The sequence below is a fragment of the Elaeis guineensis genome, chromosome 3 (assembly GCF_000442705.2).
Source record: "Elaeis guineensis isolate ETL-2024a chromosome 3, EG11, whole genome shotgun sequence".
Classification (NCBI taxonomy): domain Eukaryota; kingdom Viridiplantae; phylum Streptophyta; class Magnoliopsida; order Arecales; family Arecaceae; genus Elaeis; species Elaeis guineensis.
The window spans coordinates 55,510,134-55,531,082 of record NC_025995.2 but is presented as its reverse complement, the minus strand read 5'-3'; the positions used below and the strand labels follow the sequence as shown (position 1 = coordinate 55,531,082).

The 20,949-nt window shown below is 38.4% G+C and overlaps 1 long non-coding RNA gene across 1 annotated transcript; it reads left to right on the top strand.

Moving 5' to 3' along the window:
- Positions 1-1,170: 1,170 nt before the first annotated feature.
- LOC140856458 (uncharacterized) lies at positions 1,171-2,499 on the top strand. The gene is made up of 3 exons (XR_012139670.1): positions 1,171-1,366; positions 1,989-2,221; positions 2,312-2,499. It is a non-coding gene; the product is annotated as an uncharacterized lncRNA (long non-coding RNA).
- The last annotated feature ends 18,450 nt before the right edge of the window (positions 2,500-20,949 follow it).

Below are 20,949 nucleotides of genomic sequence, written 5' to 3'. Positions count from 1 at the left end.
TCATCTCTATTACAACTTTTTGGTACCAGCATGCCTTTTCTTTGTGCATCTTTTTGATCGATACAACAAATCCATAAACAAAAAGTAATATTTATCCCAGCAATACAATCTCGATCAAGATTTGCTATATTGGTGCGTACCACCTCATATTGGGTGTACTGTATTGTACCAGTATCGAACCAAGTCTTAGTATAGAGGGATTACTGCTTCTCGGCATGCCGAACTGACCTTTGTGTTTGGCATACCGACATTTTTACCTGCATGGTACTAGTATAAGGTCCGGTACCAAGAAGATGAAACTTGATCTTGATTTTATAAATGTTACTTTGACCTCACTTCCTTTATGAAAGCATGTCCTATGAAATAAAATCTGTTATATCAGTTCTCACAATCACTGTTTGATATCCTCATCCTTTTCACTCAAAGTCCTCAAACTTGTACTTTTGACCTCTCGCTGGTCATCTCTAGCCTCATTTACATTTAAGACCATGATAAATGTTTAATTCAGCTCAAATTCCATAGTTCTTCAGTGGCATTTACAAACATCAGTTTGATAGTATTCAGTGCATCTCACCATGGGCCACTAGGCTGCAAATTTGTTAAGTATTGATCTTCATTTGTAAGATTTGCCTATGTAATTCTGTGACTCTTAGTATGGAACATTAAAGGGTGATACATTTATCTAGATATATGGTAAAAGTTTTCATGAATATTTTCTTGACAATGGAGAATGGAGCATCCAGATAGGAAAGGCCATTGTAATATTTCATGACTTATTATTTGGGTTTGTTTTCAATGAGTCTGGTTTGCTTCCATATTTGTTTGTCCCTTCTGTAAAAAATAAACTGCAGCTATAAGGTGAAGTAAAAGAAAGTTTGCTATGGTTTAATTAAGAGCGTTTGACTTACATTTAACAGCATGAAGTTTGTTTATTGCATAAGATCAGACCTTGTACTTTTTTATAGGTAAAATTAACCAATTCATTAAACCTGTTTTGTTAGGAGTAGCTTTTATTATAAGCAGAATATGTTGTAGATCTCCTCGTCCATACTTGATTTGCATGCTTAACTTGTTTCCAGCCTGTTTGGGATCTGCTTTTGCTTATAGGCCATTTTCCATTTCATGTTAGGCTCTATGTAGTTTGACGAGTCTTTCCCTCTTGTCTGCAGGCTTATGAGAGTCTTAGTGATGGTCTTAGTAGGACTGCCTCTGCTTTACTTGGGACTCCTCTAAAGGCTTACCAGCGTGGTGCTGGTGCAGGATCAGCTCTGGCAACTGCTTTCCGGGCAGCTCCTGCTGCTGCTGTAGCTCCTGTCTCTGCTTCTGCTCGTGCAGTGCACTGCACACTTCTTGGACTTAGAAACAGGTTATTTCTTTGCTTGCATTGCTTAAGTGGAAACATTTGCTACAGTTAATTTATACACCTTAGGCAAATACCTTATACATCATAATCCAGGCAACTTGTTCAGTTCAGTTGGACCATTCTGTATTTATGGACTTGATGCACAAGATACATGAGCCTGTGCATGGAAACTGGTATGTTTGGCAGTGTTGTGTAGTGGAGTGATTAATTTTCACAAACTTGAAGAGTTTCAAGAATATAGCACTTCGCAAAAGTATGGGTGTTTTAGGTATTCAATTTCTTCATGAAACAATTAGAGAACTGGATTAAAACGACCTATTGGGACTGGATTCTTTGGTGTCTAAGCTGGACAATTTGAATACTTGGTGTCATTTTCTGGCACTGCTTTAGCAATCTGGTACAAAACAACATAGTTTATACTTGATAAGATTGTAGTATGGTAAGTGAAAATATAATGATAATATAAGAATAGGTCACTAAGACACTAACCGGATAGCACATACTGTGGGCATTTTCTTTTCTTTTGTCTTCTGGGGATGACCGTGTTTTATGAACTGTGCTGGTGCACAGACATCTCTTACCAGCAGCTCAGTGCCCTTGCTAACTATTAAGTTTCGAACTGCAGCCTAGATCCAGAACATAAAAAGAATCTATGGGGAAATATTTGGGATCTTCTCCATCATAAAATTACAAAAAGTAACAGTACAGCTTGCTAGTTGGTTGCAATAACATTCCTGCTTGCATCGTTGGAAGGAACATGAAGCCGTATCCTTGATCCTTGTCATTTTGGCAGAATTCATTTAGTTTATGAGTTGGATATTTTCTCATCCAAATTCAGGTTACAGCTGCATGTAAAAGGTAAGTTATCATGGAATTATGGTTAAGTTTGCCTGTGTGATGGGCCACAATTTTTTTCAAACATTGATTGCTTTTCTCTGGATGATGCAGGTGTATAGCAATTTAAACAGAGATTCTTTGTGGAACAGAATAAGACAGTAATCCCTGTACAATATGTAAATAAATATACGACCTTGTCATTCACTCAGCCATATAATTGTAATATGCCTGTAATCAGTTTATGTTTACAGTTTTGCACCACATTAATTGTAATGTTTATGGCTCCTTATTTGTTTGAATAGGAATGTTTCTCCTGATTACTTCTGAAGGCAACCTCAGCCGCAACTAGGCTAGATCGAAGAAACGTGCATTTTTGTGTGCTCATAGAAGTCATAGCTGTTGTGTCTGCTGCTGGTAGACGAATGAGATGCGCTTTATGCATGGAAAATGTTTTGTAACCCATGATTTACCCTAGTGTGTGCTAACTGGATTTTGGTGAGTCACCAAGGACAATATAAGCATTTTTGCCCTGACAACACCCCAACCCTCTCTGAATTGCACAAAAGTTTAATCTGCTGAATGGTGCTTTCATATATAAGAAGGCTGGGTGATTAACAGTAGAGAGTCCCTTGTATCAGATTTTTGCATACAAAATATCCAATATCACTTTCTGATGACCATTTTGTGTTCCCCATTGCCGACCTCACATTGCCCTCCCACTTACCTCCTGTCAGTGGCCCACTTTTGGGGAGGATTATAGTAATCCAAGCACGTCATCCTTCTACGCCTCCCTGGTGGCAATAAGGGCATTGACTGAACATCTTGCTCTTCTGTGGGTTCTATTTCAGTCCGTCTCCTGCACAATGAGCACGCTCAAAAAGTGAATTCAGCCATAGCGCATACTTTTAAGATGCATATGGATTTCCTCGGATACAATTACAACCTTGAGCCTATAATGTGGACGTCTTGGGCCAGAGAGGAACCAAGAGTTTAAGACCTGGAAGATGGGGAGACCGAGGATGGTGTAATGACATTCAAATCCGGTGTAGTCCTGATTTGCTTCTTAGGGGTGAAAATGGGTCGGGTTGACCCATCCAACTCATGTAGATCCAAATCTGAACTGTTTGAAAAGATTTGTGGACGGTTGATTTCTAAAATTAGATCTATTTTATTTTTCTTGTTGGGTATAGATTTATTGAATTTTGATCGAATTCAATCTGATCTATCTAACCTAATTTGGATCTACTATATGGATTCGAACGATCAAAGTCATATCCATTATTCTCTAAGTCCAAACCTCAGTGCTCGACTCCGTGAGACCATGACTTCATCATTACAAATGGCTCTCTTAGTCATGGTATTGATATATTGGTGTTGCAAAGATTGCATTGAGAAATAAAGCTAGGATGGCCTTTCGATCATTTGCCCCAAGCCCTCCATGTTGTTGTCGGGTTCGCAGTGGAAATAGCATCGTATTGTTAAAGAGCTCATTCTTTGTAGGTTGACTGTGTTCCTATGTAGATGGACAAGCTGATATATAGTATTACCACTGTGGACTTATTTTGGGTAGTTGTTATGGTACTTCCATTTTCTTTTTATGTGGTATGGACTTGTCACCATCCTAGATATTGCTTCTGGCAGTATTCCTGCATGCTGTGCAGATGGTTATAATATTGTATAGTTCGTATTCATAGGGTGAGGTCATCATCATTGATATGAATGATGAATTGTGCTGTGATGGAAGTGTTATTCAGGCATAAGCCAACTCTTGGGAGCAAATGTTTTGAATGGTTGTGCTAAATCCAGACTAATCTTCTTCTGATGAATGGCTTGCAAATTTACTGCTACCTCTCAGCTCTACGGTGCAGTTCGCTGGTTGTGCCAGCTGTTGGGAATTAGTAAAGTTAGTCTAGAACTATGGGACTTCATAATTGCAAGAGCGTACATTTGCCATTATGACTATATTGAAGCTTTTTCTCCATAAAGAAATAAATGCACTTGGTTGTTACATCCTGTTCTATATTTTCTTATGAAGAAATCTTTTACTTGGCTTTTCTTTTGAAGTACCATATGGCCTCATTGTAGTCCTCAGATTCATCAGTATGTTAAAGTCGTCTTATCTTTTGTTACATCATTTGTTAGTTATGCTGGAACAGTTCTAATTCAAGGAATGAGATAACAAATCATTGTTCTGTCACGTCCTCGATACGAAATTTTGAATCAAGGATCATGGCAACCACCGCATACTCATAGAAAACTCTTTCCATAAGCATGCAAGACATCTTATCATGCTATTCAAAAACAACAGCGGAATAATTAGACAATAATTCAAATCTAAAATATAACGATCTAAATTTCTTCTTTAATATCTCAATAAATTCAACAATGATTCATAGGTCTTACATCAAATTCAATAAGACTTTCAACCTAAATTAAAAATATGGAGATTTTGCTTCTGATCATTCTTCCATTCATATCTTGTATCATCTTAATTCCTCAACATCTGTAAAAACAGTAAAATAGGAGATAATGAGCTAGACAGCCCAGTAAGCAATGATCACTTCTCAACAGATTTCATCAGGCATTTAAGTAAATAATCATTTACAGAAAATAAGCATATAAAGTTCATCAATTCGAAATCAATTTCAATTATGCAACATAATTCATGCCAAATTCATTTCTTTTTCGAAAATTCAAGTTTCTTTTCATATTTCAATTTCTTTCATTCTTAAATTCTTTTCGTCAACCATGAGCTATGACCACATTTTTCCTGTGGCAGGGTCATAATACCGCGTATCTTCTTGCGGTGAGCTGCGAATCATCTGGCAGCAAAGTCCTTCGGAGCCGCTGGTCTCTCTGACAGTTTGTCGCTGGTCTCTCTGACGACGTAAACCCTTAGGACAAATCAATTTCCAACGTATATGCCCCCATTGGCAGGATCCTTTACATAGTCAGGTTGTCAATTCATAATGTTCTTATATCATAATTCTTCATAAATCATATTTCATATTCTAATTTCGATAATAAAACATATAATCATGTAGTATCGAAATAAATCAATATAATGCATCATGGAATCAATATGTTCAATCATGCTTCATCATAATATTTCAAATAAGATATTTTCATAACAAAATACCATTCATCCAATTCATGCATCGTTTCACAAATCATGTCAGAAAAACACATTATAATTTGTCGATAAATCTAGAAAAAGTGAAACATTACTTACCTCGAACGCATTCCAATAAACCCACATAATTCTATAAATTTTTTTTTCAAAAATTTTATTCGTAGATTATATCGCGATATCCCATTATCAAACATCCACAATCCTATACAGAATCAATTTCAATAATTAGAAAGAATACGAATACCATATTTCAACGGTTTAAATTGGATTCGATCATCTAATTTTATCTAATCAAAATCTAATTAGGACCTAAATGATCCAAAGTTTGACTATCAGATCAAATCGAATTCGAAGTGATAGGATCGAGATTTCTTCATCGATTTCATAAAATCAAGTGGAGAGAGACAATTAGAGGAGAGAGAATTCATGAGGTACAATTCGAATTGATCAAGTGACACAATCCAATATTACGATTGGTCCAATATCTCGATTGATAAAATCAACATGATCAAATCAAATCATGGCTAGATCGAAATCATGGATGATCAAATCTAAGGATTCATGGTCTGATCAAGATGGGCGCTAGTACGCTGTTTGACAATCATGGATCAGGGTTCTTCATTAGAATCAGACCAGGACTATTAAAAGAAATTTCTTCATTCACTAACCTTTTTAGAGAGAGAATCAATCAAGAGAAAATATTTTAGAGAGAGAAAATTTTAGAGAGAGAAAACTCATCTTGAATTCTTCAGACAATATGATTCAACAAATTCGATCGATCAGATCAAATCATGCTAAGATTATCATGTGGATAATTCAATAAAATCATGAAAAATAGAATCTTAAAAATACCTAATCTGATCAAAGTGGATGTTGGTGTACCATCCGACGATCACAGATCAAAAATTCATCACGAGGATTATTTAAATTCATCATCATTCTTATCAAAATTTTAGAAATCTTAGGAGAGAGAAATAATCTAGAGGAAGAATTTTAGAGAGAAAGTAGAGAGAGAAAGTCCAATTTTAGAGAGAGAAAATACTAGTTCAGGCTGAAGAAAGAGAGGAAAGAGAGAGAAACTCTCTTTCTCATATTTTATTATTTATATCATTATTTATTAATTAATTAATTTTATTTTTCTTTCTTCTTTTCTTTCTTCTTTTTTTTTCTTTTTTTCTTCACGGAAGAGAGAGGAGAAAATCCTATTTATTATTATTATATTATTATTATATTATTTTTCTTCTTCTTTTTATCTTTTTTTAATCTTTTCTTTTCCTTCTTTTTCTTTTCTTTTTCTTGTTCTTTTCTTTTCCTTCTTTTTCTTTTCTTTTTCTTTTCTTTTTCTTTTCTTTTTCTTCTTTTTTCTTCTTCTCGTGGGTTCTTTTGGGCCAGACAGGGGATCTCACAACCCCCTATTGGCAGGCCGAACGGTGGTGCAACCAAGTGGGGTGGCCATCGACAGGAGAGGGCGACCCGACGACGAGAGGAGGGCCAAACCGGTGGTCGGCGGTGACCACCGGCATCGAAAAAATCGAAAAAAAATGGGCAAAAATAGAGGTTCTTCCGCAACAAAATCTGATGACTCCGACGCCGGCAAGCGTGCACACCGGCATGGGAAGGAAAGGGGAGAAGAGAGGAAGGGGAGGAGGCTTACCTCCGACGCCGGCGAGGCTTTTCCGGCGAGCAATTGGACGGACACAGTGACGGGTCTCCGTGAGGATTTTCCGACGATTGCCACCGTTTTGCCCCGGAATTTCTCAGTGAGAGGGAGAGAGGAGGGTTCTCCTCCTTAAATAGGGCCGGAGGGAGCTCTTTCCGACTCTGATTGGGAGCCGATGAGAGGAGGAAGAAGACTCCCTTTGGGAGTCTTTTCCCCTATTTTCTTCTCTTTTTTTTTTTTTGGGCTTTGGTTATATGGGCTGGGCCATGTTTGTTATATGGGCTGGGCCATCACATTCTTCTCCTCTAAAAGAAATTTCGTCTTCAAAATTTTTCTTGCTTGAGTCTTCATAGTTTCTTACTTGAATCTCATCCACAAATATTTCAATATTCTAATTCTTGATATAAATTCATTCTTAAATTATTTCATAAGGAAAAAGTAAAACATCAAATATTTATCTAAAATGGAATCATTCATTTTCTTATTTATCAAGATCAACATCTCAAAAATTTTCAATGTTTCAAGATTTCAAAATTATGATCTTATTTTCTGTAAAAATTAATATTCAATATCTCACGACTCAAATTAAAATCAAATCTATCTCTTGTGAACAGAAGAAGGTCAATGTCTCTATTCTTGCATAAGAACTTCATTCATCATCATTCATTTATTTATTTATATATATATTTTTTAAAATATTAACCACTCTTAATTTCAACCCATCATAAGTTAGAAAAAATATACTTATGTGAATCATTTGATGATATCCCAATCAATCAAAATTCAAAAATATTTTTTCTTATTCGTACTTTCAAAGGTTGAAGATTTATCATTTCAATCTCATTCTCGAATTTTTGATATTTTAATTCTCAATACAACTTCATCATTAAGTCATTTCATAAAAATCAATATCACCATTGTTGATTGAATCAATATCACTATTTCTAGTCATCGAAATTTTCTTACTCAAACCCTCAAACTCTTAAATATTTTAATTCTTGAAGCAAATTTTATCATTAAGTCATTCAATAACTCAAAAATTAATCTAAATCAAAATTATAGTTTTCTTATAATCAAAATCAATATCTCTATTCTAAGTAAGTATATCAATTTGCTTTATCTAAACATTCACTACTCTTAATTAATCGATTCATTATCAAATTAAATTATAAATAATTCCAATCTATCTTTTGTAGAACAATCGTCAATATCAATAGATAACCTCAATCTTTTTCATTCAGTCAGAAAAATAATAATGATCAAAAGAGTTCTAACTTAAAATTTCATTATACCCTGGAGATAAATATTTGAGTATAATAATCTAAGATCAAAATCATCATTCGATAAATGATTTCAAATTCTTCCTAATAAATAGAGAATTATAAAATTTAATTTTAGGATATTCTAAATCTAAAATCAAAAATCAAAGGTCCACTCATCCTAAAATTAGGATGCTAAATATTTTTTTTTTAGTATAATGGGTGGAAGCACTACTTTTAAAAATTATATTAGAATATCTAAAATAATTTAAAATTTTAAAATATTATTCTTTCTAATATCAAATTTTTTTTTTTGTATCAAACCATATCATTTATAATAATTCTTTAACTCAAAGGGTCAACATTCCTGACTTACTCAAAGTAATCCAAATTACCATGCTTCCGCTGCGCACTCTGATCTAACAATCAAAATTTCTTAGGTTCACCAAAAAAAAAGTTTGATCAAATTATTTCTTTATCTTATCAATAGAAAAGATCTAAAATTTTAAATTACAATTGAAGCCAAAGATTAACTTTCGATTCTCATTCATACTTTTACTAGTATATAATAATCTTGATTAACCCTTGAGTCCAATATCATATTTGAACCATCATATAGATTTACTATAATCAATATAAATCAAATCTTAATTCTCATATCAATTCAATTCGATAATTTTCAAACCAAAAATCTTTATAAGTCAAATCAATAAAAAAAAATCCTTCGATGCTCCATCAAATTTGGACATAATCAGAATATATAAGAATTTCAAATCATTATTTTTTTTTTCTAAAATTTCTATCATCAGGATCTTCAATATCTATCAAATATCCTTTCATAATAATCATACAAGCTTTCAAAATCAAATCTCCATTTAATAGTAGATTCAATTAGGGACCTCGTTAACAAAAGCAAAGGAACTCCTATCAATTCCTAAATCCAAAATTTTTAAATTATAAATTCACATGGATCCCTTAATCTGAAATAAATATAAATCAGATCTTTTATCTTAATCTAAAGATATCAATTTTTTATTAACAACCTCAACAATAATATCAAAAAATCTCTTGATCAACTTAGATACGAAATCTTTAAATTGAAATTTCATACACATCATGTACTCTCCAAGAGACATAATAAGATCCATTATCTAGATCTAAGGATGATGATTCAAGATTTTAGTACGATGAATATTTTACAATCTCATAATCGATTTCATCAATAAGAAATAGGTTTCTTTGCAATATCCTCAAATATGCATTAATCCTATTATGCCACTTTATATATAATCCACATACCAAATTTAATTTCGATAAATATTCCAATCAAGCATCATAAAAGATTTTTCTTAGTCCATCCTGGAATAATATTTTATCATCAAATCTTTATCTTGCCAATAATAGTCAACTTCTCAACTAGAAGTAATATCATAGTATTATTCTCACATCGAATTTGAACTTATGATTCACTTGAATAACCAATGATCAAATTAATAACCATAATACACAATAAAATTTTATGTCAATCCTTTTGTGATTACTTTCGATCAAGATCTAACTAATCATATCATGATCTATAGATTATCCATAATATTTTAAACTCCATATGTCATAATCTCTTACGATCCTTTTATACATAATCTCAATGTTTAATCAAAATTTTTAAATATTTCTCCCACTACAATCATCAAAGATCTACACTATAATGTCCCTAGTGTCTATCCACTCATACCTATTCTATATCTGATTCTATGTTTCATAATTCATCCACTTATGCTCTGATACTACTTAAATTGTCACACCCCCGATCCGAGATTTTGAATCGAGGGTCATGGCAACCGCCGTATACTCATAGAAAACTCTTCCCATAAGCATGCAAGGCATCTTATCATGCTATTCTAAAACAACAGCAGAATAATTAGACAATAATTCAAATCTAAAATATAACGACCTAAATTTCTTCTTTAATATCTCAATAAATTCAACAATAATTCATAGGCTTTACATCAAATTCAATAAGACTTTCAACCTAAATTAAAAATATAGAGATTCTGCTTCTGATCACTCTTCCATTCATATCTTGTATCATCTTAATTCCTCAACATTTGTAAAAATAGTAAAATAGGAGATAATGAGCTAGACAGCCCAGTAAGCAATGATCACTTCTCAACAGATTTCATCAGGCATTTAAGTAAATAATTATTTATAAAAAATAAGTATATAAAGTTCATCAATTCGAAATCAATTTCAATTATGCAACATAATTCATGCCAAATTTATTTCTTTTTCGAAAATTCAAATTTTTTTCTAGATTTCAATTTCTTTCGTTCTTAAATTCTTTTCGTCAACCATGAGCTATAACCATATTTTTCCTGTGGCAGGGTCATAACACCGCATATCTTCTTGCGGTGAGCTGCGAATCATTTGGCAGCAAAGTCCTTCGGAACCGCTGGTTTCTCTGACGATTTGTCGCTGGTCTCTCTGGTGACGTAAATCCTTAGAACAAATCAATTGCCAACGTATATGCCCCCATTGGCAGGATCCTTTACATAGTCAGGTTGTCAATTCATAATGTTTCTTATATCATAATTCTTCATAAATCATATTTCATATTCTAATTTCGATAATAAAACATATAATCATGTAGTATCGAAATAAATCAATATAATGCATCATGGAATCAATATGTTCATTCATGCTTCATCATAACATTTCAAATAAGATATTTTCATAACAAAATACCATTCATCCAATTCATGCATCGTTTCACAAATCATGTCAGAAAAATACATTATAATTTACTGATAAATCTAGAAAAAGTGAAACATTATTTACCTCGAATGCATTCCAATAAACCCACATAATTCTATAAATTTTTCTTTCAAAAATTTTGTTCGTAGATCATATCGCGATATTCCATGATCAAACATCCACAATCCTATACAGAATCAATTTTAATAATTAGAAAGAATACGATTACCATATTTCAACGGTTTAGATTGGGTTCGATCATCTAATTTTATCTAATCAAAATCTAATTAGGACCTAAATGATCCAAAGTTTGACTATCAGATCAAATCGGATTTGAAGTGATAGGACCGAGATTTCTTCATCAATTTCATAAAATTAAGTGGAGAGAGACAATTAGAGAGAGAATTCATGAGGTACAATTCGAATTGATCAGGTGACACAATCCAATATTACGATTGGTCCAATATCTCGATTGATAAAATCAACATGATCAAATCAAATCATGGCTAGATCGAAATCATGGATGATCAAATCTAAAGATTCATGGTCTGATCAAGATGGGCGCTAGTACGCTGTTTGACAATCATGGATCAGGGTTCTTCATTAGAATCAGATCAGGACTATTAAAAGAAATTTCTTCATTCACTAATCTTTTTAGAGAGAGAATCAATCAAGAGAGAGAATATTTTAGAGAGAGAAAATTTTAGAGAGAAAAAATTTTAGAGAGAGAAAATTCATCTTGAATTTTTCAGACAATATGATTCAACAAATTCAATCGATCAGATCAAATCATATTAAGATTATCATGTGGATAATTCAATAAAATCATGAAAAATAGAATCTTAAAAATACCTAATCTGATCAAAGTGGATGTCGGTGTACCATCCGACGATCACAGATCAAAAATCTATCACGAGGATTATTTAAATTCATCATCATTCTTCTCAAAATTCTAAAAATCTTTGGAGAGAGAAATAATCTACAGAGAGAATTCTAGAGAGAAAGTAGAGAGAGAAAGTCCAATTTTAGAGAGAGAAAATACTAGTTCAGGCTGAAGAAAGAGAGGGAAGAAAGAGAAACTCTCTTTCTCATATTTTATTATTTAGATCATTATTTATTAATTAATTTATTTTATTTTTCTTTCTTCTTTTCTTTCTTCTTTTTTTTTCTTTTTTTCTTCACGAAAGAGAGAGGAGAAAATCCTATTTATTATTATTATATTATTATTATATTATTTTTCTTCTTCTTTTTCTCTTTTTTTTTTCTTTTCTTTTCCTTCTTTTTCTTTTCTTTTTCTTTTTCTTTTCTTTTCCTTCTTTTTTTTTTCTTTTTCTTCTTCTTCTTTTCTTTTTCTTCTTTCTTCTTCTTCCCGTGGGTTCTTTTGGGCCGAAACAAGGGATCTCACAACCCCCTGTTGGCTGGCCGGCCGGTGGTGCAACCGGCGTGGGGCGGCCATCGGCAGGAGGGGGGTGACCCGACGATGAGAGGAGGGCCAAACCGGTGGTCGGCGGTGACCACCGGCGTCGGAAAAATCGAAGAAAAATGGGCAAAAACAGAGGTTCTTCCGCAACAAAATCCGGCGACTCCGGTCGCCGACGAGCGTGCACCCCGACACGGAAAGAAAATGGGAGAAGAGAGGAAGGGGAGGAGGCTTACCTCCGACGCCGGCGAGGTTTTTCCGGCGAGCAATTGGACAGATACAGTGACGGGTCTCCGTGAGGATTTTTCGGCGATTGCCGTCGTTTTGCCCCGGGATTTCTCGATGAGAGGGAGAGAGGAGGGTTCTCCTCCTTAAATAGGGCCGGAGGGAGCTCTTTCCGACTCCGATTGGGAGCCGACGAGAGGAGGAAGAAGACTCCTTTCGGGAGTCTTCTCCCCTGTTTTCTTCTCTTTTTTTTTTTTTTGGGCTTTGGTGGGCTGAGTTTGTTATATGGGCTAGGCCATCACATGTTCCATCCAAGATGTGGGTAACTCTATGAAAATTTTTGCACAAATTATGCAAATTTCTCGGACTTGACTTGGACCTAAACCAAATCCAATCCAATCCAGACACAACTTTTTCGAGTTGGATTTGGCTTATACATGGACGGGACCTAACGCGATTGACCTATTGAGGTAGAATGTTTGATCGTGGACTCGATCCAATCTAATTCAGTCTTCTGTTGAGTTGGATTTGGATCTAATATTATGGTTCAATTAAGAAACTGGTTCGGATGGGGTCACTTATGTTCTTATTCAATCTGATCCATTTGCAACCATAGTGCTAGCCAACACGATCACTAATTTGGAAGGGTCAAAAAAAAAAAAAAAAATTTAATGAAGATAAAGTTGGGGGCAGTGCATCTTTCAAAGAAAAGATGATTCATACCAACATTATCATTTGATATTTGAGTCAACTGACTGAGTTGAACATAACAATACCTTGGCTGATTCAACTTCTAGACATGCACGAACTTAAAAATGGAGAGAAAAAAGCATGTAATATTTTTGATTGAATATTGACTACTAGGGACTTCTGAACATGTTGGACAAAGATTTCAGAACAAAACCTTCAAATTAGAACAACGCTGTTAAGTAGTCTGTGACTTTTGCATCAACTGAAGAAAATGCAAGCAACAAACTGAGACAACCTACCAACCCTAATGAATATAAACAGATATTATATACGAGGCTTCTCCATCGATGATTGGGCAGCTCATTTGCCACACAAAAGGCAGATCGCGGATGCCGAATAAGTGTCCAACTAAGTAGGGATGTGGATCCTCCTGCTCCCATCTCCAGACGTATGCCAAGAAGATGAGGAGATTAGAGGATTTGCATTCGCTAGATGATCCTGAGAAACGAACCCGCACACAAACCATTATTCGTTTTCTCAACTTTCAAAATTCAAAATTCTCATATATCAAAACAATTGCATTTCCTATGATCCATGGCCCACCTTTTTCTCTCTCTACACTAGGTGGCCAATTTTGTAAAAGACCTACATGCGTGCGCACATGCATGCATGCGTCCACACACGCATACATGCACACCACCACATATATAAATATATATGAATATATAAATACATAAATATACATAAATCAATAATGGGGCATCCAAATCAAAAATCTATCACTAAAAATAGCTAAAATTAAAAATCATGTATTTTGATGATCTCAGACATATGCATTATTTATATACAAAACATAGATAGTTTTAGCATACTAGAATGCCAAAATATATGATAAAGTATTTGAATTGAGAATTCATCTAATTGATCATCTAAATATGTCAACAGTTTTAATATATGAGTGATAACAAAGCTTTGTATTATATCATTTAGCCATTTATTTTGCATGCATATGATGCATAGATTACGAACTAGAAAGATATATGATTTCTGATTTTGTGCACATTTTTTAATAGTATACATCATGATGAATGGTATATATTTATTTCAAGGCTCTGTTGTTATTTTTAGAGTTGAGAGGTATAGTAATTAGCTCCTTTTTTGGTAATATGATGAATATTTGTCAACCTAATCGAGATGCCTGACCTCGGTACTGTCCAAAGTATTTGACCTCGATAATAGCCAATGTGCTAGATTGGTCCAACCGGGCAAAGGAAAATGCCTAATGTCTCATTGAAGACCATTTAAGGACAGTTAATGCCTATTAAGGTGACCACGATCCCGATGACGGTCACACCAGGTTGCTAGTAATCATCACATGCATGAGCAATTACCATATAGTTATTGCACATCTCATTAATCTCGATAATAAACACTGACCCCATCTTTTATACAGGGGGAATCAAGAAATCCATAAGTAAATCATTCTTTCTACTTTATTATTCTTCTGGAAACTCCCTATCTCTTTTACTGCTTTTTTAGAATTCGACCGACTGAAGTATTGATGGGTCCCTTGTCAAACAAACTTCAATAAAAAAATTTTATTTTCAAATTGATCTAGCATCTTATCTATTTGGTCTGACTCATCATCAACATCCCACTTGTTGTATCCAACGTTCTATTCACTAGCCCCAACATTCCACTTTGGAGCAGACGTCAGCTCATTGCTTAACGTCAGTTGCCTACCGACCTTAATGTTTGCCTCGGATCCTAGTGCCAACACTTAGTAGAGTTAACATGTGGGCATCCCATATAACAGCCCAACTAACAGTCCTGTTTGGATGACCACGGCTGATATCAATAATCTGAAACATTGGATTGATATACTATTTTTAAATTACCCGATCTTAAAAAGTGATATGATTTGTATTGTGGATCTGTATCTCGGTCTCGGCTATCGCATCTTTGACTCCAACCGAGCTATGAAAGATTGATGCTCATTAGATTATGGGTATATGGTAGATACGATGTCACGCCCCCGATCCGAGATTTGTGGATCGAGGGTCGCGGCAACCGCCGCATACTCATGAAGAACTCTCTCCATAAGCATGCAAGGCATCTCATCACGATATCAATGCATCGCAGCGGAATAAAATCAAATAATTATTATTCAACTGTAATTCAAGTAATTAAATCAAATGTCTTACATCCAATAAAATTTTTGCTAAAAAAAATAAAAATAATAGATCTAAGTTCAATTGAAGTTGACAATGCTAATCTCGCTTCTAAAAGCTCTGTCCCAATATTTCGTCCCACGCTCGAAATTAATTATCTGAATCTGAAAAATAGAAAGAAAGGTAATGAGCTAGACAGCCCAATAAGTAACAAATATCTCAACTAGATATTTCAGATATTATATAATTTTCAAGAATAATGCTGTAAATAAACATAAGAGTATATTTCATGCTGATTTAATACAAACCAAATATTTTCAAATATTCACATATAATATAATCATAAATCCGATTTGATTCAAAACACTCGGTACTCACAGCCTCGACTATGACCAAACGTTTAACCCCCATTGGCAGGGTCCACAGAATACCAGCGCACAACCCCCACTGCAGGGTCCAGAAATACCAGCGCACAACCCCCACTGGCAGGATCCACAAATACCAGCGCACAACCCCCACTGGCAGGGTCCACAAAGTACCAACGTATAATCCCCATTGGCGGGGCCCACTGAAACATAGTTAGGCTGAGAGCATAAATCCGATCTATATCAAAACACTTAGGACCACAATATATATCATAAATCTTTCACTAAATATGTGCATAAATCGATATACCATAACATTTCAAAAGCACTTTTCTTTCAAAACATAATTCCATAAATCATGCATAAATTCAGAGAATAATTATTTATTTTCAGAATAAATATGGAATATCTCGAGAAGATGATTCATTACTTACCTTTCACGGAGCACTGAACGAATGGATCGACTAACTTCTAATAGATTCTTCCGTGCCTATTATCCAAAATTATATTTTTACATTAATTTTAATTCAAAATTAAATCTAAACAAATCCCAACTCAAAACCTCACTTAGAATCGACTCTTTCCTAAACTCGATCAAAATCATCAGATGAGACCTTCTACTACGCTAATCCTAGAGGAATAACTTTAGAGAGAGAGAAATCCATCAAGAGAGAGAAATATCCTAGAGAGAGAAAATTCTAGAGAGAGAAAGTAGAGAGAGAAAGTCTAATTTTAGAGAGAGAAAGTCAGAGTTCAGACTGAAAAGAAGAGAGAGAAGAGAGAAAAACTCTCTCTCTCATCAATTTCAATTTTTTTCTTTTATTTATTTATTTATTTATTTATTTATTTACTTACTTACTTATTTGTTCATATATATATATATATAAATATATATATATATATTTTATTATTATTATTATTATTTTCTTTTCTTTTCTTTTTTTTTTTTTTCTCTTTTCTTTTTCTTCTTTTTCTTTTTCTTCTTTTTTCTTCTTTTTCTTTCCTTTTTCTTCTTTTTCTTCTTTTCTTTTCTTTTTCTTTTTTTCTTCTTTTTCTTTTTTCTCTTTTCTTTTTCTTTTTCTTTTCTTTTCTTTTTCTTTTTTTTCTTCTTCTTCTCGGTTCTTCCCGCACCGGAACAGGGGACCGGCGTCCCCTCGGCCTTGACCGGCCGTTCGGGCCACGACCGCCGCGGCGGAGGCCGGCGGCCGACGGGGGTCACTCCCCCGGTCACGGAGGAGGGTGGCCGGCGATCAATTCCGATCGCCGGCGCCGGAAACTTCAAGGAAAAGAGACCCAAAAACAGAGGTCCCTTTTCCGACTGAAAATCGGTGATTTTTGTCGCCGGCAGCCGCGCACAATTGCACGGGGAGGAAGAAGAAGAAAGAGGAGAAGAAGAGGGGAAACTTACCTTAACCTCCGGTGACCTCGCCGGCGAGAAAACACGGCGAGAACCCGAACGATATCCGCGGCTTCGATTTGAGAAAAATGGAGAGAAAGAGAGAGGGAGGAGGTTGATCTTCAGTCTAAAGGGGAAGGGGTCTTCTTATAGAGAGTCCTAGGACTCCGAAGGGTCCTAGGATTCCTGATTCGCTTGGGTTTCGCAGGAGAAGAAGACTCCTACCGGGAGTCTTCTTCCCGGTTTTTGCATACTCTATTTTTTCTGTTTTTTTTTTTTTTTTTTGGGCTTTTGTGGGCTTGATTTGGTTGGGCTATCACATTCTTCACCCCTAAAAAGAAATTTCGTCCTCGAAATTTTTCATACCTGTCACCATTGTATTGGAAGCCTGTGGATTCTGTTGAGTAAGCGCATAAACTCTTCCCTGGGTTTTAGAAATCTGTCCACCACCCTTATGTTGTCCTTCATGAGTTCTTTTGCCAGCTTGATTTTCAACATTTAGCGGGCAGCTAGCAATTTTATGATCCTTCTGTCCACATTTGAAACAAGCACCGGTATTTCAATAGCAATCCTTATCTGCATGATTTTTGCCACATCTGGAGCACGGCTCACCATCAATCTGTTGAGTCTTATTGTCTACTGCTCCCTTAGCTGATCTTTTGATATTTTTATTATTCTGCCCTTGTGTATCATTTGATTGTGCTCTCTTTCTTTGCCTTCTTTCCCTTTCCATGCGTTCTTCATTGACTTCCCTTTCAATTATCAGTGCTTTGTTTACCACATCTGCATAAGTTGTCAATTCATATGGAACCACTTGTTTTCGAATCTCAGTTCTTAGTCCCATCTCAAACTTGTGAACACGTTCTTGCTCACCATCCACTAATCTCGGAGCAAATTTTGCTAACTCTGTAAATTTTGCTTCATATTCAGTCACACTCATACCCTTTTGCTTCAAATAAATAAACTCTTGCTCTTTCTGGATCCTTATACTCCGAGGAAAATACTGATCATAGAATGTGTTGGGTATAAAATACCCACAGCCGGAACCCTCAACGGAATCGACATCAGCGCAGCTCCGCCTGGACTCCTACGAGAGCCGGGCTCCACCGCCGACAGCAAGTGCAGCTCCGCCCGGACTCCTACGGGAGCCGGGCTCCACCGCCGACAGCAAGTGCAGCTTCGCCCGGACTCCTACGGGAGCCGGGCTCCACCGACGACATCAGCGCAGCTCCACCCGGACTCCTACGGGAGCCGGGCTCCACCGCCGACAGCAAGTGCAGCTCCGCCCGGACTCCTACGGGAGCCGGGCTCCACCGCCGACAGCAAGTGCAGCTCCGCCCGGACTCCTACGGGAGCCGGGCTCCACCAACGACATCAGCGCAGCTCTGCCCGGACTCCTACGGGAGCCGGGCTCCACCGCCGACAGCAAGTGCAGCTCCGCCCGGACTCCTACGGGAGCCGGGCTCCACCGACGACATCAACGCAGCTCCGCCCGGACTCCTACGGGAGCCGGACTCCGCCGCCAACATCAGAACAGCTCCGCCCGGACTCCTACGGGAGCCGGGCTCCGCTCTCAGTATCAACCGATGGTAAGCTCCATCCGGACTCCTACCAGAGCCGGACTTCACCCTTAACTTTGATTGCAGCACAGCTCTGCCCGGACTCCTACGGGAGCCGGGCTCCACCGCCGACAGCAAGTGCAGCTCCGCCCGGACTCCTACGGGAGCCGGGCTCCACCGACGACATCAGCGCAGCTCCGCCCGGACTCCTACGGGAGCCGAGCTCCGCCGCCAACGTCAGAACAGTTCCGCCCGGACTCCCCCGGGAGTCGGGCTCCGCTCACGACCCCTACCGCCAGGCGGACCTTACCCGGACCCCAACAGAAATCGGGCTCCGACCGTTGCCGAGCTTCAATCGACAGATCCGCGCCCCCTGACAGGCCCTCAAAACGGCAACGACCCTGCCCCACTTCCTGTGGCAGACTCCGTGCAGTACCATCATTCTCTGACAGGCCGCAGTAACCATAGCCGCCCTGCTCCACTTCCTGTGGCGGACTCCGCACAGCTCCACTATCCCCTGGCAGGCCACAGTGACGGCCACGAACCTGCTCCACCTCCTGCGACGGATACCATGCGATTCTCCTATCTGCTGACAACGGATGCTGCTCCACCCCTCATAACAGATTCCACGTGGTGGGCCGAGGTAATGGCCACGTGTCCGCTCCACTATCTTCCGCAATCAATTCCCCTGACCATGGGCGGCCCACTACCAGGCAGTTACGAACGTCGCCATCAATCCGTTGCCTCCTCCGCCTATAAAAAGGGGATTCAGATACGTTATTCTTTAAGCTCATTCTTCCTTATCTCAAAACTCTACTAAATTCTCCGTTCGAGCACTCCATTCTTGTTGAGGCAGAAAACTGACTTGAGCGTCGGAGGGTCTTGCCGGAGCAACCCCACCTCCGGTTTAGACTTCCCTTGCAGGTCCCGACGGCGACCGCGGCTTCCCCGACTCCAGCTTCTCCGGCGCAAGCGGATTTTTGCACCAACAGGATTGGCGCTAGAAGAAGGGCGGCGTGTCTTCGCAGCACCCTTGTTCTTGAAGGAGCGCTCAACGGACCCGCTATCGGCCATCTCTCCGTCATCCACTCCTAATCCTCCCCCGCGAGATCGACACTCGATGCCTCCGCGCAAGGCGTCCACCCGGCGGTCCACGGCCTTCGCGGCCAGATCTCAGGCTCTGGCCTCCCCTCCCGTTTCTCAGCCTCCTCCTCCTCCCCCTCCGGCGGCGGCGGTCGGTGCGGAGCAGTTTGACTTGCTGGCGCAGCAGATCAAAGGCCTCGTCGAGGCCGTACAAGCAATACAGCAGCAGCAGCCACAGGCGTCGGCGCTTCCGGAGGGGGTATCTCCGGAATGCCAGAACCCGGCAGTGGGGCGGGCCACCTGGGCCAGCCGCCCCGTCCTTCCTGGGAAGGCGAATCCGAGGGTAGAGAGCCCTCAGTCGGACCACGACTCCACCCCTGGAAGATCCCTGCCCCCATTCTGCCAAAGGACCCTCGAGACGCGAAGTCGAGAGGACTTCCTGGACCGGAGGCTCCAGGAGATGAACCGACGGATCGAAGAACTCCGCCACGCGCCTCCCGTTTATGGTGAGGATATCTACACTGACCCTCCCTTCTCCCAAATGATTATGCAGGAACCGATCCCGCCGAATTTCAAGCTCCCCCAGTTTGAAAGCTACGACGGGACGTCGGACCCGGTGGACCATCTGGAGGCCATCTTGTGCCGGGCTTTCCCGTCTACTTTGAAGGGAGCAGCAAGGAACTGGTACTCGGCTCTGAAGCCGGGTACCATATTCTCCTTCGATCAAATGAGCCACCAATTCGTGGCCCATTTTGTCAGCAGCCGGCATCTCCGGAAAGGTTCGGAGTCCCTCATCAACATCAAGCAGAGGGAAGGGGAGTCCATCCGGGCCTACGTCAACCGCTTCAACATCACGGCGTTGGAGGTCCGGAACTTGGACCAGTCAGTTGCCATGGCCGCCCTGAAGGGTGGCCTTCAGAAGAATGACCTCTTGTACTCCCTGGAGAAGAAGTACCCCAGGGATTTTGCCGATCTACTGGCTCGGGCTGAAGGATATGCCCGAGCGGAAGAGGCCTTCAAAATGAAGGATGAGGAGA